Source organism: Megascapheus bottae, chromosome 7 (genome assembly GCF_031878675.1).
Source record: "Megascapheus bottae isolate mThoBot1 chromosome 7, mThoBot2.hap1, whole genome shotgun sequence".
In the NCBI taxonomy this organism is placed as follows: domain Eukaryota; kingdom Metazoa; phylum Chordata; class Mammalia; order Rodentia; family Geomyidae; genus Megascapheus; species Megascapheus bottae.
The window spans coordinates 39,523,797-39,539,232 of record NC_143515.1 but is presented as its reverse complement, the minus strand read 5'-3'; the positions used below and the strand labels follow the sequence as shown (position 1 = coordinate 39,539,232).

The 15,436-nt window shown below is 42.3% G+C and overlaps 1 protein-coding gene across 8 annotated transcripts in view; it reads right to left on the bottom strand.

The window, feature by feature from the left end:
* The window catches only part of Sertad2 (SERTA domain containing 2), a 120,453-nt gene extending 108,884 nt beyond the window's left edge, over positions 1-11,569 (bottom strand). For 3 of the 8 annotated variants that reach the window (XR_016536242.1, XM_090336797.1, XM_090336806.1), the window contains exon 1: positions 11,491-11,569. The gene's annotated coding sequence lies outside the window, so the exon portion shown is untranslated. Of the gene's footprint in view, positions 1-3,604; positions 4,078-10,618; positions 10,720-10,890; positions 11,177-11,273; positions 11,354-11,490 lie in introns of those variants that run through there. The other 5 variants (XR_016536243.1, XM_090336811.1, XM_090336799.1 and 2 more) reach the window with 5 other exon arrangements.
* Between the last annotated feature and the right edge of the window lie 3,867 nt (positions 11,570-15,436).

Sequence of the window (15,436 nt, the reverse complement as noted above, 5' to 3'; positions counted from 1 at the left end):
AAGAAAGAAAGAAAATTACAAATGTAATTCACAGGGAGCCCCAATGGCTCATGCCTATAATCCTAGCTACTCAAAAGGCTGAGATGTGAGGATCACAGTTCCAAACCAGCTGGAGCAGGAAGGTCCTGAGACTTTTATCTCCAATTAGCCAGAAAAACAGCTAGGAGCTTAGCTGTGGTAGAGCATTATTAGACGAGCAAAAAAAAAAAACCAACTGAGATCAATGCCCACCCCCCACACATACTAGAGATCTTATCTTGATGATATATCGTACAACCTAAGTAACTTTTATAAAAATTGTATTGGTTGTATAAGTGCATGCACTTGAAACATATAATTTGTAACTTTCCAAGGCTTACACCAATACAATGTATTTATCCCATCTCTAACATAGGTCCCAATACACAAGCACATGTCCACTAAAAAGAGTGTCAGCATTTTCAAACATTCAGATAAATGAAAACAAAAGCTTCACACAGCCTTATACCTGAGGATTTAAACACACATTCAACAGGAATGTCAGCTAATTCCCAAACAAAACAATTAGCAGGATTATACCTACATATTCTAACAATATACACAGACGTAACTAATTGTGATACTAGGCTCAGGTATGCCCTTCCTGCAGGCAATCCTGATGCAGACAAAACTGGGGAAGTATCTTTGGAAAATGTCAAAGCCTCTAGCTCCACTTATTTCCTACCCACTCTATCTAGTATTTTTTCAATTTTCCACGGAACTCCCTTAGCCACAACACCTTCATGAATGTACAGACATCCCAGTAACAAGGTATTTTTTCCCTCATCAATCTAATAGGCCAGGTAGGCCTACAGTAGCTGCTGTATAGCAAGCGGGAAGTCCAGAGTTCAAATCCTGACTAAAATACACCAGAGCTGTATCTCCGTAGTCTATTCTCGGGTCAATTTCAGCTCCCAAGAGGGTAGTGAATACCACACCAGCAAAGATGTCTGCTCCTTCTCTTCCTTGCTCTGCAGAGCCACTGCAGTAGCTTGGACACTCACACAACCAAGGCACCAAGAAGGCCTTTAAATTACTTTTGCTTACATTAAACAAAGATGGGTTCCTAGAAAAGCCTTCTAGAACTTCTATAAGGACCATCTATCTAACCTAAGATCTAGTTATACTGGACTGACATAGCCGGACTCCTCATTATGCTTAATTACATATTGCCAAGTAGGAAAGATTTCATTTCCATGTGGAAATCTTCTGTACCCAGTTAGACCATGAGTACCATTCCGGGCAGCCGCCATGTCTTATTATCATCTTTCATATTCCCTAGCACTTAGGGCCCGTTTTAAATATTTATGAATGACAATAAAATAATGATAATCATTACCTAACATGTTCTATGGAATAAATGCTACTGGTACTGCATAAAAACAGAATTATCTACTTGAACACTGAAGGTTTTGTTTGTGTAGGAAATTACACAAGCACAGCCACTGAAACAAAACAAAAATTACTTCTTAACATACACTAGACAAAACAAACTAAAGACTTCCTTGTTAATTGTGCAATATAGTCAGATGACTACATTTCCATTGGGCAACTTTCAGGGTTACCTTTTTTCTTTTCTTTTATTTTTTTTCAGGCTCTGTCACAAAGAAAACAAACAGGAGAAAACAACTGGGAAAGGATAAAGAAAACCTAAGAGAAATTTCTCACCATGTCCATGTAAAGATTCCCCAACTTAATAAATTAGAAAGAGTCACAATTTCTGGTGGTAACAGAACTGATAAATGCCTCATGACATGAGCTGGCACACGGTAGGTGCTCAATAAAGTGAGTTGCTTTAATCAACTTACTGAGTGATTAGAAGCCCAAAAGAATAAGCTTTTTCCCTAAAGCACAGATCCTATAAAATACAATTTCTTTTTTTAAAAAAAAATCTCTTATTTAATCAACTCGGAAATACAGTTTATCTAATTTTCTATTTGAATAGTTGATAAATAAAAATAACTGTGGGGTACTTGTTTTCTAAATCAAAAGGAAGATTCATTTTATCTACTGCAACCTAAAATCTGAACAATGTCAAGTATTCTGAGAAACTCTTACGGATTCTCTAGAGTTCAAAGTATTTAGATTCTTAAGAAGAGTTTCAACATACAGGATTTAGTGTGTGTGTGTGTGTGTGTGTGTGTGTGTGTCTGTCTGTGTGTGTGTGTGTGTGTGTGTGTGTGTGTGTGTGTGTTGTGATGTGATGTGGTATGGGTATTCACTAGTCCTGAGGCTTAAGCTCAGGGCCTGGGTGTTGTCCCTGAGCTCTTCTGCTCAAGGCTACTGCCCTACCCCTTGAGCCACAGCACCACTTCCAGTTTTCTGGTGGTTAACTGGAGATAAAAGTGTCAAGGACACCAGTGCTTGGGGCTGGCTTTGAACCACCATCCTCAGATCTCAGCTTCTTGTGTAGCTGGGATTACAGGCATGCCACCGCACCCCACCTGGCCCTGCATTTTTTTTTTGGGGGGGGGGGTATTATGGGGCTGGAACTCTGGCCTGGGCACTATTCCTGAGCTCTTCAGCTCAAGGCTACCATCCTACCCTTGAGCAAGGGCCCCATTTCCCATTTTCTAGTGATTAATTGGAGATAAGAGTCTCTCGGCTTTGTATTGCCCAGGCTGATCTCAGCATTCTAAGTATCTAGGATTACAGGCAAGAGCCACAGCGCCCTACCTGTCCTTGCATTTTTATTTATTTATTTATTTATTTATTTATTTATTTTACCAGTCTTGGGCTTCAGCTCAGGGCCTGAGCACTATCCTTGGATTTTTCTCAAGGCTAGAACTCTACCACTTGAGCCTCAGCACCACTTCTGGCTTTTCCTAAGTATGTGGTACCAAGGAATCGAACCCGGGTCTTTGTGCATGCTAGGCAAGCACTCTACCACTAGGCCAAACTCCCAGCCCAAAAGGACCTGAGATTCTTTTTTTTTTTTTTTTGCCAGTCCTGGGCTTGAGCTCAGGGCTTGAGCACTGTCCTTGGACTTTCTCAAGGCTAGAGCTCTACCACTTGAGCCTCAGCACCACTTCCGGCCTTTTTCAATATGTGGTACCGAGGAATCGAACCCGGGTCTTCGTGCATGCTAGGCAAGCACTTTAACCACTAGGCCAAACTCCCGGCCTGTCCCTGCATTTTTTTTTTTTTTTTTTTTTTTTACTCAAGACTAGTGCTCCACCACTTGGGCAGCTGCTCCACTTTCCACTTTTTCATGTTAATTTGATGAGTCCCACAGACTTTTTTGCCAGGCTGGCTTCATATTTGGATCCTCTGATATCAGCCTCCTGCGTATCTAGAATTACACTGGTACTGGACTCTCACAGGACTTTTTTTTTTTTTTACATAAATCTTGTTTGAAAATGTGCATCTGAGGTTGTAGGGGTGTAGCTTGGTTATAGAGCAATTGCCTAGAATGCATGAGGTCCTGGGTTCGATTCACAGTATCACAAAGAAAGAAAAAAATTCATTTTCACACTTGGATTTTCAGAGTAAAAAGAGCCTTTTATGTCAAAACAAAAATAAACCCAAAGGGCTACATTTCATTTACACAAAGGCCTGGCAGACAATAAAGGAGATGCTACTTTACCAGAGGTCATTAATCATTCCACAATGGTGAGTCCTGGTAAACTCCACTGTATGAATGGCCTGGTGTTCTCTCTGGCTTTAAGGAGTTCAAAACAAAACAATAGAAAAGAACTGCTTCTCTCAGTGCTGAGGTGGTCTCAGCTCAGCTGCTCCCCAGGCCATCAGTGGCCATGGTCACCCAGAAGTGGTCTCTAAAGCTCACTAGGTTCCTGACCTGAGACCTTCCCAGGTGGTATGAACGGGAGAAATTCTCTGGAATTCCCCCCATCAAACAGATTAACAGAACACCAGTAACAAACACGGAATCTTTCTTCTTTATATTTGTTACATGAGTAACTAACTACAGTAGTAACAGATAAATATGTTCCATTTTTTTCTTGTTACCATCTCACAAAAGCTAAAACTTGATCTTGTACAGATCCATTTTGTACAGATGAAATGATCAAAGAGCTCATCTTTCAAGATAAGGCAAAGCAAACTTTTCTATGTAGAAGGCTTTTCCATTAGTCTAATAAGGCAGACTAAAATAAAAGAAATCCTCTACTGTACATTATATACAGAAGCAAATGCACAGAGAGCCAAAGGGGAAAATATTACTTTGGTCAAGGACCAAGAATCCCAGTGATTCATGGGAAAAGCACACAACAAATAAGAAAAATGTCAAACATAAAGAAAACAATATTAGAACATAAGAGGGTTTGGGTCATTTTATTTGGTATGTTGAAAATAACTATTCATTGCTAAAGATTTATACACGCCATCCCATAGAATAACAACATGGATTTGAAATTCTAAAGGAGAAAAGAAATCAAACTATTTTGACTATTCTGTTTCAAACAGTTGGCTGTTCAACAGTAAGTATTAATGGGCAATATACTTTTAAAAGTTTCTTTACAAGTGATAGAGAGCCAGCCTTGAGCAAAGAAGCAAAGTGAGAACATGAGCCCCCAAGTTTAAGCCCTAATACAGTTATAAACACAAACACATGTATGCCACATTATATACATATGTATGTATATGGCACATATATATGTTGTCTAATTTCTGATACAAGTCTTCAGGTTAATCAAATTTAATATTGAAATACTTGAGGCACTATTTTTAAAAATTAGGAGAATAAAAAAATTAAAAGTGGCTATAATATTCTAAAAATAAATTTATCTTAATAATAAAAAAAGTTTATTTAAGGTAGGTATTGGTGGCTCATAACTGTAACCCTGGTTTCTAATGAGGCTGAAATTTGAGGGTGGAAATTTGAAGCTAGCCCACGACACTCTTATCTTCAATTAAGGAGTAAAAAGCTGGAGACAGAAGTGTAGCTCAAGTGATAGAACGTTAGCTTTGAGTGGAAAAAGCCAAGGAGTTCTCAAAGCCCTGATTCAAGCCCTACCACTGGTAAAAAATAAACAAATAAATAAATAAAAATAAAAAAGAGGTGCTGATATGATTCTATTTTGTTTTGTTTTGGGCTATTCTGGGGTTTGAACTCAGGACCCCGGACTTGCTAGGCTGGTAGGAAGAGGGGTATGATTCTGACTTTCAAGGCTTTTGACTTTTAAATTTTTCTATTTCACTTTTAGAGACAAGAAAAAAAATGCATTCCTTAAAATGTAACCTTTCTGTACATACCTTCACTAGCCTTCCTAAATGAAGAACTGGTATACAGGAAATCTTCCAAGCCATTATTTTGCAAAATGTGCATATTTCACTGCATTCGCTATACATTCCCATAGCCAAGTAATTCTTATAAAAATTTAAAGTAAACAACATGACTAATTTTCCCTTTGAATATATTTATTTATGTATGCATGTATTCATTCTCTTTTTTTCTTTTTTTTTTTTAGAGCAGCTGGAATTAGAGGTAGGGTGGTATGGTAGCACACATCTATAATCCTGAACTCAAGGGAGTAAGGCAGAAGAAGAATCCAAAGCTAGCTGGAACAAAACCTTGAGACCTGGCTGAGAGTTTAGCCTACTGGTAGAGTGCTTGCCTAGCATATATGAAGATCCAGGTTTGATTCCTTGATACCATATACAGAGAAAAAGCAAGCGGTGCTGTGGCTCAAATGCTAGAGTGCTAGCCTTGAGAAAGCCCAAGGACAGTGCTCAGGACCTGAGTTCAAGCCCCAGGACTGGAAAAAAAATCTTGAGACCCTACCTAAAAAAAGTTGAAGAGATTAGAGGCCTGGCTCACATAGTAAAGCACCTGCCCATAAAACATGGGTTCATTAATTCAAATTCCACTATTGCCAAAAAGTGAAATCTGATGGAATCTGATTCCTTTTAATGGAACCTGATTAAGCCTCAACATTTTTACTAAAATAAAAATACAAGTTTTACAGATATTAATAAAATAAAATGTATTGTCTCCCAGACCTCTAAAGTTTGTTTTTTAACACATCAACATTATCTATAACCTAAGACATACAGAAACATAGTGTCAACATTTAAAACACCATTCAACGAAATCAAAGTTCCTTGATGTTTTTTAAAGGTACTTTAGCGAACTGAGATACAGCTATGTGGTAGAGTCCTTACCTGCTGTGGGGGGCCTTCGATGTTTTTATGAACATGACAATAAGAAATCTCTTTAAATAGAGGATCAAAATTTTTAAATGACCTTGGGTTAAGACAAATCCTCCAAAAGTACAGGACAAAAAAAAAATCCACTTCTAAATGTTAATGTTTCCATTGTCCTTACTTGGCTCCTGTCTTTTTTCAGATGGTTTTACTGGGTCCTTGCCTTGTAAAGGTAGATAATGTCCTTCCCTCTTCCCGGGTCAGTACATAAACAGTAGTGAAGGTTAAGTGGAATGTTCAAGATCATGTTTCCATCAGCAGTAGCACCAAATGTAGACCTCCGTGAGCCTAATCCTATGCTAATGTAATTAAATGGCATATATATATTATTTTTCTCTTTTTATCACAGCATATAGCTGTTGATATTTCTAATGTAAAAGATAAGCATAGTAGCCAGGCACCCATGGCCCCATGCCTGTAATCCTAACTACTCAGAAGGCTAAGATCTGGGAATCACGGTTTGAAGCCAGCCAGGGCAGAAAGTCCTTAAGACTCTTATCTCCAATTAACAACAACAACAACAACAAAGCCAAAACTGGAGTTGTGGCTAACTGGCAGAGTGCTATCCTTGAGCAAAAAACCTCAGGGATAGTGTCCAGGCCCAGAGGTCAAGCCCCAGGATCAGAAAAAAAAAAAAAAAAGATAAACATAAAAATCACAAGCCTTAATGTTTATTTCTACTCCTGTTTTCTCTTTCCAAGTAATTCCTCACAAGTCTTACATTTTTAAAAGTTAGAAACATGAGACCGATAGAGTGGCATATACTTGTGGCTTCAGTTCCTTGGGGAGGGGATGACCAAGGATTCCTTCTTCTAAAACAATTGTTCTAAAATGAAACATTGTACATTTCCATAAAACACAATATTCAAAATGTTTTCACCAAAAAAAGCTAAAGTAAGAACAAGAGGTAAGAAAAAATATCATGCTGAAATATGTCAAGTAAAAAATATGAGTCTTCTCATTTTGCAGACCAGACACTTAAGTGTTCTAAGTGCCTATAAATTCGTTTTAAAAGTTTTGCTTTACATTAACTGCTTTTATGAACAGCCAGGAGTGGTAGTGCATGCCTGTAACGCCAAGCACACTCAGGCCAAAGCAGGAGGATCACATTTCTAGTCAAGCTTGAGCTAGGTAGCAGAATCCTATCTCAAAAACAAAACGAAGAAATGGACAGCAACAAAAGGAGGCAAGTTTTCTTAAAACTGACATTAGCCAATAAAAAATGCAATATGTTCAATTAAACTGGTAAACATGATTTGGTGAAAGGATTCTATACACAAAAATCATCCACATGATAACATATCTCATGTACTTAAAACATTGTAGCAATGTTATAGAACATGGTAACGCTTCTGAATAGATTAGTATTCAGATTTCGTTACTGAGAATCTTTTATTAAAGATAATTCTTGCACTTCATAACTTTGGAGGGCATAGTAATGAAACTGATTTTTATTGACAAGTCAAAAAGAATCATTCTATAAATGAAGCAAGTAGTAGACCCCATCAATTTTGCTTGTTTAAAACTATTTTTTCCTAATTGTGTAATACCTAATAAATGTGTGGTTTAAAAAATTTAAGTGCCCTATTTACTAATTACATATACCTCCATTATGATTCCTACCACACTATTTATTGCAGCCATTTCAATAGCTAATTATTAGGATTATTCAAGAGAAAGTGTTTTACTCTTGAATAAAAAGAAGAAAGCCTTACAGAAATGGTGCAATTCTATTTTACAGTGCTAAGGTTGATGGATTCTCCTTACTTTTATTAATTCAGAAGCAGGGAATAACACATCCATTCATAATCTAATTTGTCTAGTTCACATTAATTAAGGACAGAAGTTTAGGAGTCAGAAAGTCTTTTGATTAAAGAATGGATAAGTCAGGTAATAAAGGAAGATATCCCTTGTTCAATTTAATTTTCAAAATGAAACAGTGTTTCTTAACATAACTATATTACATTGTTACTGTAATACTTATTTATATAATACTCTTTAGCTACAAATAATTGAGATTGAAACTTCAATTCAATTATATACAGATCTCTACAATATCATTTATCACATTCACTCCAGTACATATGAACAACTTGTGTATAATATTGTGTGATTAATTCCACAAGTGCTAATTACTCTTCTTTATATTCTAGGCACTTTGCTGAGACACCAGACAATGCCTGATTGAAGTACTTTTGTTACCCTCAAAGAGCTTTCTGCTTAGTAGAGGAGAAAACCACAGATACAACAAACTTATGATACATATTATAACTGTAATGGAGACATGCTCATTCTATTATCCAAGTTTTAATGAAAGTGTATTCAACTCAGCTCATCCATAACTCATCAAGAATCCAATTCAGTTCATCCAATAATTCAAATTTCTTTTTCCTTTTCTTGTTCGAGACAAAGTCTTACTATGTAGCCCAGGATGGTCTCAAATTATCAGTTAACCTCCTAAGCACACTACAAAGCCCAGCTTTGTAATTAAATTTCTTAAAATTTCATGTAAACTCTAGTTCACCTATCATACATGTTGATAAATAATTCTGCTAATTCATTAGCAGCAATGATTATAATTTTATAAAAAAAAATGTACTTCTAAAAAAAAAGTAGTTATCCATTCTTCAAGGTATACAAATGACCCAAAGAGAGCTATTTGGAAACAAGTATTAAACATTATTCAAAACCTTTATATCTATGGAGTCACTGTCCTCACCTGAACCGTATGGAGTGAGATATTATTATTATTCTCTTTGACAGACAAGGAATTGAAAGGCACCTGGACCAAGGTCAGAGAGGGCAACAGAAAATATCAAGACTTGAACCTACAGAATTCAGTTCCAGAGGAAAGATTTTTTTTTTTAAGTTATTTAGTTGTTACAACTTGAGGACAATGTCTCAGGCTTATATGGAAGTGCTGGACTTTGGAAATTAGCAGGGCTACCAGCTAACTTCAGAGGACATAGTGATTAAACTAGGTTTGAAGAATCAGAATCTTACCTACTCCATTGGACACCCACTCTGTGGATAGTGAGGATGGAGTGCTAACATTCTTGCTCCTTGACAAGCACTTTCACTAATCCTTGCAACAACCCTGTGAAGAGGAACCTTCCCTCTCATTTACCTAACCAATTAGCACTGGCCAATCAAGAAACCTGCCCAAGGTCACAGAGCCAGGGAGGGATGGTGATGAGATTCAAATTCAGACAAGAGGGCTCCCCTGTGCTATGGAGCCTTTCAAAGACAGTCTCACCCTCATGAAAAATGTCACATGGTGAACTAAATCAATCAATTTTTTAAAAAGGCTTTGTCTAAATCTTCCAGAAACACACTGAAGGTTCTAGAGGCACTCTGCAACACAGGATTTACATGTAAGTCACTTTTCAACTTTGCCACTTTGGACTGATCATAAACACATTTCTGCTCTTTAAAAAGAGGACTTTCTGTAGCAACTTGGCAGATTTCAGTACAGGAACAGTCTATTCTTTAAAATTAAATTTAGCAACAACTTATTCTAGTTAGTCTGAAAGAGGAGAGAATGAACTACTAAGAGGTCTTTCCTGTCCTTTAATATTTCAAAACATGTTTGGTTTGGCCTAATTTGAATCTTGTGGACAACTAGCCCAGAACTTGATTCAAAAAGAGTAATAGCAATTTAAAACAGCTGCATTTTTAAAACAACGGCCCTCAGAAGCTAATTCAGAGCAACCATCTCTCCTAATTCTTACTCTTCTCTCTGACTAAATACTAAAGATACACAATACAAGCCTTTAGAAAGCAAAGAGGCAGCAGGTACTGTGTAGTTTTGAGCCATGGACCACCACCAAAGCAAAAAATGTACAAGATTCTGTAGAATGACCTTATGCAAAGAGTCGATACCAACAAAAGATTATTGTCAAATGAAACATAATCCATAGCCAGGCACTGGTGGCTCCTGCCTGTAATCCTAGCTACTCAAGAGGCAGGGTCAAAAGCAGCCAGGGTAGGAAAGTCTGTGAGGCTCTTTCTCTCCAATTAACTTGTAAATAGCACAAAGTAGAGTTATACCTCAAGTGGTAGAGCACTAGCCTTCAGCAAAAAAAAAAAGCTTAGGGGTAGCCTGTAGGCCTTGAGTTCAAGCCCCAATACTGGCACAAAAAAACAAACAAGAAGAAACATATTTCTTCTCTATTCCTAACATATTCCACTGTTGTAAAAAAAAAAATACAAAATCCTGTGTTATGCCTGCCTGACACAGAGTGAAGTGTCAACCTGAATTTCCATCTTACCTTTCTTTCCTCCAACAGCTCCACAGACTTTATAACCTTTAATACCGAATTCAAATGATTTAAAAAAAATGCTCTAACATTATTTTAAAACAAAAGCACCAAGTGACGCCAGCAGGCAACCAGTCGTCTCTTCTTCTCTCACCATCCATGCAGATTAAAAATACCTTTGGCTCTGCCTTGATTGAATAAAAGTTAACTTCGATGGAGACGCAAACGTATCCATTAGTCATTTTACACTCGGGGCCGGTCGCACGGGCTATCGGATCACACCGCTGAGCACCGAGAGCTCGCCAGGCACGGCCAATTATCCCCGTGCCCCGCGGAGCAGGGCCGGAGGGGACGAGGGAGCCGCCCCCGCCCCCCAATCCACGCCGACCACGGCCTCCCGCCCCCGCCCCCGCCCTCCAGAGGTGTGGGGGGGAACCACGGCACTCACCCTCCCGCGAGGAAGCAGGCACGGGTCCAGCTCCGGGAGGAGCGGGTGGCCGCCGGGGAGGGGACGCGTCTGGGCTGTGGGCGGGGGTGCCGGTGCGTCACTCGCGTGCCGGACGGACGGCGACTTGGATGGGTGGGCGCGGAGAGGAGCGGGGAAACCGAGTCACGACCCCCGAGGGAGGCAGAGAGGCGAGCGGGATGGGAGGGGAACCCACGACCCCTGCCCCGAGGCGACGGGGGAAGAGCAGCCGGCCGGACCCGGGTCCACGCCGGCGGGGGAGCGGGGACCCGACTTCAAAGGGGCGAAAGTGAGCGCGGGCGGGAGGGGCGCGGGCGGGAGGCGGCTCCGGGGCTATCCCATGCCTTCGCGGTCCCCGAGAGGCGGAGGCGGCGGGCCGGGGGGAAGTTGCTGCCGCGGCTCCCGAGCCGAGGGAGGAGAGAGAGGAGGAGGACGACGCTGCACCCTAACAAGTACAGACAGACAGCCATGGATGAGAGGGGCGCTGCGAGCAGGGGCGGCCGCGGCGGCGCGAGCGGCAGCACCGCCCGCTCGGCTCGCTCAAGACATTTAATTGGATTGATGGGTTGTGCAGTGACTCACAGACTTTACAGAGTCGTACGGCAGTCCCCGCCCAGCTGGACCCCGGAGACGCGGCGGGGACTGGCAGGCGGGCGGGCGGGCGGGCGGGGCCGGGGGCCGAGGGAGAACCGGGAGGGGAGGAGGCGACCGAGAGAGCCAGGCGTTGAGGGGGCGGGGAGCGGAGCGGAGCCATCCAATGAACAGGCTCGCCGCTCCAACGGACGTGAGTCTCCTCCAATAGCGGCGTGGCTCGCTAGGCGGCTGGCTTCGCCCCTGGCCCAATGAGTCTTCTAAGGACACTGCCGCGAACCAGGTGGGGGAAGTGGGGTGGGGGTGGGGAGAGGTGGGTGGACGTTGAGGGGGGGTGGGGGGGCGGAGGGAAAGACCAGCGGCTGGAGACCGGCGGAGTCTCTCTGCCCGCCCCAATTGCGCCTTCTACCAATCCGAGTGCCGAGCGGGGATGATTGACGCAGGCCTGTCACGCGTGAGGAGGAGAAAGTGGCCCTCCCGAGGGGGGGAGCGGGCGGGTCCACGCGGTCCCGCCCTCCCCCCTCTTTGCTCCGTCCCCCCGCCCGTCTGGCTCGGGTCAGTCACGCAAATAGCAGTGTGAGGGCTGGGGGGGGGGGGGGGGGAAGGGGGTTTGCCGCTGGCTGCGCGGCAGCCGGAGGGACTGGCTGTGCCGCCGACTCCGCGCCCGCCCGCCCGCAGGAGGAGGTGGCGGCCGACGGTGGCTCCTGCTCAGCCTTCCGCCGGGCGCCGCCTGGGAGTCCCTGCAGCCAAACCCCAGCCCTGGGGGTGGATCAGATCCAAACTCGGCCCCGAGTCCACCCAGTGCTTCCTCCCGGGGACAGTCCCGGGCGAGGTCCGGAGGCGCTGCGGGCGGGGATCTGAGCAAGCCTGAACCAGCCCGGGGGAGCCCGGGCTCGACGCCCGCCCGGCTCCCGGCCCTCTGGGAGACTCGGGCTAGGGCGTGGACAGGTTGAAACCGCTCCCGGACAGCAGCGGCTTCTTTCCCGAGTGTCCAGGGGCGGCACCTCCGAGCCAGCACGAGCCGAGCTGCCGGAGGCCGTGCCCGGCCGGGGCGCGCACGCTCCGTCCCCCGCACCCCAGCCGGCCTCCTCACCTTGAACCCTGAAGGAGCACCGGCCGTGGCAGGGCGCGCCCGCTCGATAGGCTCTCTGCCCGGTTCCCGGAGGGATGTTGGCCGCTATCCAGTTACCATTTCACACACTTTAACTCTTCGCAGGCACTTGAACTTGGAAGTAACTGCAGATCTCCCGCTGGTGATGAGCAGAGATGCCCCCCAAACCACACACTAGCAAAGACTTACCTCCTTCCCCCGCCAAGTGCATTCTTGACGCTGAAAACAATCGCGTCCTGCCAAGAAACCCAGGAAAGACAAATCATACACTGCATTCCTGTCCAGAGCTACGTAGAACACACAACATCCATTTTCCCCATGTGAGTCGACTAAAGGAGGCAGAAGATTTATTCAGGGTCTTGAAGTTAGAGACGTAGATAGGTTGAATCTTACAGTGCTCTAGAATTGAAATAATAAGTGAAGACTAACATTTCCTCTGATCATATTGACGTTCCTTGATTATTGTCACTTTATGATACAGATCCTTCCCCTAGGCTGAGTTGTGACATACAGCTTGTCGCCTCTCACCTCTTCCACTTCTGATTTCAGCCCTACTCTATGATTTCTCCCCATACTTCGGAGTTCAGTAACAAAAAATGACCGGTGCCAAAGCTTTCCTGTAGTACACACGTTGTGAATGTGTGGGTGTTTCCATGTATTGAAACTCCTTGGGAAGTCTTAAGGGCAAGGAAGCTGAAGCACCCTGCCCCCAAGATGTCATGCACACAGTTCCCTTAGACAGGTTACTCTGTGGGGCGCTGCACAGACTAGATCCCTCAAATGGAGGGAAATGCTCCATGCCATAATGTAGGTTACAGCACTCCACTGAAGAATGCATTAATGATACGTTTTAGGAAGCCCTTTGCTTGCTTATTCTGCTGGGTTTATTTTATGGATAGGTGAATATAACTAATCATTGTTTTATGTGCTGTGGTGAATATAATATAGAAGATTCTAAGTCTAGACATACACAAGAATCTTTCAGAGGCTTAGCATCTCATGGCAGAAAAAGCCCCATTGCCCATTGTTATTGGCATATTTCGAGGCTCCACTCAGGGTCACTTTCTAATTCTGCTCTCCTAGGATTCTTAAGGAATTGTGTAAGGTCCATCCAGAATCCTGAGTCTGCTCTGGGGCCTACTGAGTTATCTCTTTTAGGCTATCCCTGGAGATCTACTTTTAAAAAGTTAGTAGCCTAAGTTGTAAAATAGCTTCATTGTGATATTTATAACATGCATGTGATGCATTTCACCATATTTGTTTTGTTTTTGTGCCCATCCTGGGGCTTGAATTCTGGGCCTGGGCATTTTTTCTGAGCTTTTGCGCTCAAGGCTAGTGCTATACCTACTTGAACCATTTCTTGCTTTTTAGTAATTAATTGTAGATTAATAATGGACTTTGCTGCCTGGACTGGCTTTGAACTGCAACCCTTAGATGTCTCTGTTACTCCTTTTTTGTTTTGTTTTGTTTTATTGGTTTGTTTGTTTTGCCAGTCCTTGAACTCAGGGCCTGAGCACTGTCCTTGGGCTTTCTCAAGACTAGTGCTCTATCATTTGAGACACAGCACCATTTCCAGCTTTTTTCTATGTATGTGGTACTTAGGAATTGAACCCAGGTCATGCATGCTAGGCAAGCACTCTATCACTAGGCCAAACTCCTGGCCCTATTACTCTTTCTTAACCCTTCTCCGAACACCTACTTTTTAAGCAGATATTCCACGTCACTTAAATAAATATTAAAACTTAGAATATCAAAATACTATAAAATGAATACTTGATTTGAGAACCACTGTTTATTCCTTCTTTTCTTTCTCTTCTTTTCCTTTCTTTCACAGATGTCTTTTCTCTTCCCTATATGCCTTTTATTTTTCATGCTTGTGGTCACTTCTGTCCCTTATACACAGACCTTGGGTAGAGAGTAAGCCCTAAAAAAAGAGGATGAAATTGGCAGACTGAATTTCATAAATGACATGGGGAAAGCCAGATGTATTGATATGTACCTATAATTCCAGCTGAGGCAAGAAAGTTGTAAGTTTGAGTGTAGCCTGGGCTTCACAGAGATATTCTGTGTCCAGAAACATCCATACATACATACATAGCACATAACGCACATAATACATTCATGCATACATACATACATAATAAATAACATAGATATATCTCACAATACAATGCTAAAATGTATGAGAAAATCAAAATTGTGTAAGCTAAAAATCACTATAACTAAGCTTATTTATGAGTCTATAATATGTGTGAGCTTATTAATTTATGATTTCAAAGTTCACAGATGTAATTTTTTTTTTTGGTCGGTCATGGGACTTTAAACTCTGGGCCTAGGCATTGTCGCTGAACTATTCAGCTCAAGGCTACTGCCCTACCCCTCCAGCCACAGGCCACTTTCAGTTTTCTAGTAGTTAATTGGAGATAAAAGTCTCAAGGTCTTTAGTGCCAGAGCTGGCTTTGAACCTCGATCCTCGGATCTCAGCCTCCTGAGTAGCTAGGACTGCAAGGGTGAGTCACCACACCCGGCTACAGATATAAATTTTTTCCACTATGGAATCTACTTTGCAAAATACAAATTTCAACATGCATGCCAATAATATACTTACATTGTTACTGTTGTTTTTCTTCCAGACACTGGAGTGAGACTAGTGATATGGTAAGACTGTGATGGTTATTCTTTTAAAAATTACTTGAGACTTGTGTTATCCCAGAGTTCACAATATAGTTGAGGGTCTCAAAAATATAGATAGATAACATTTATACAGGAACTTAAGGAAAAGTCTAGGAAGCCAATAAGTGTGTTTGCTAGAGATAAGCAAAATTT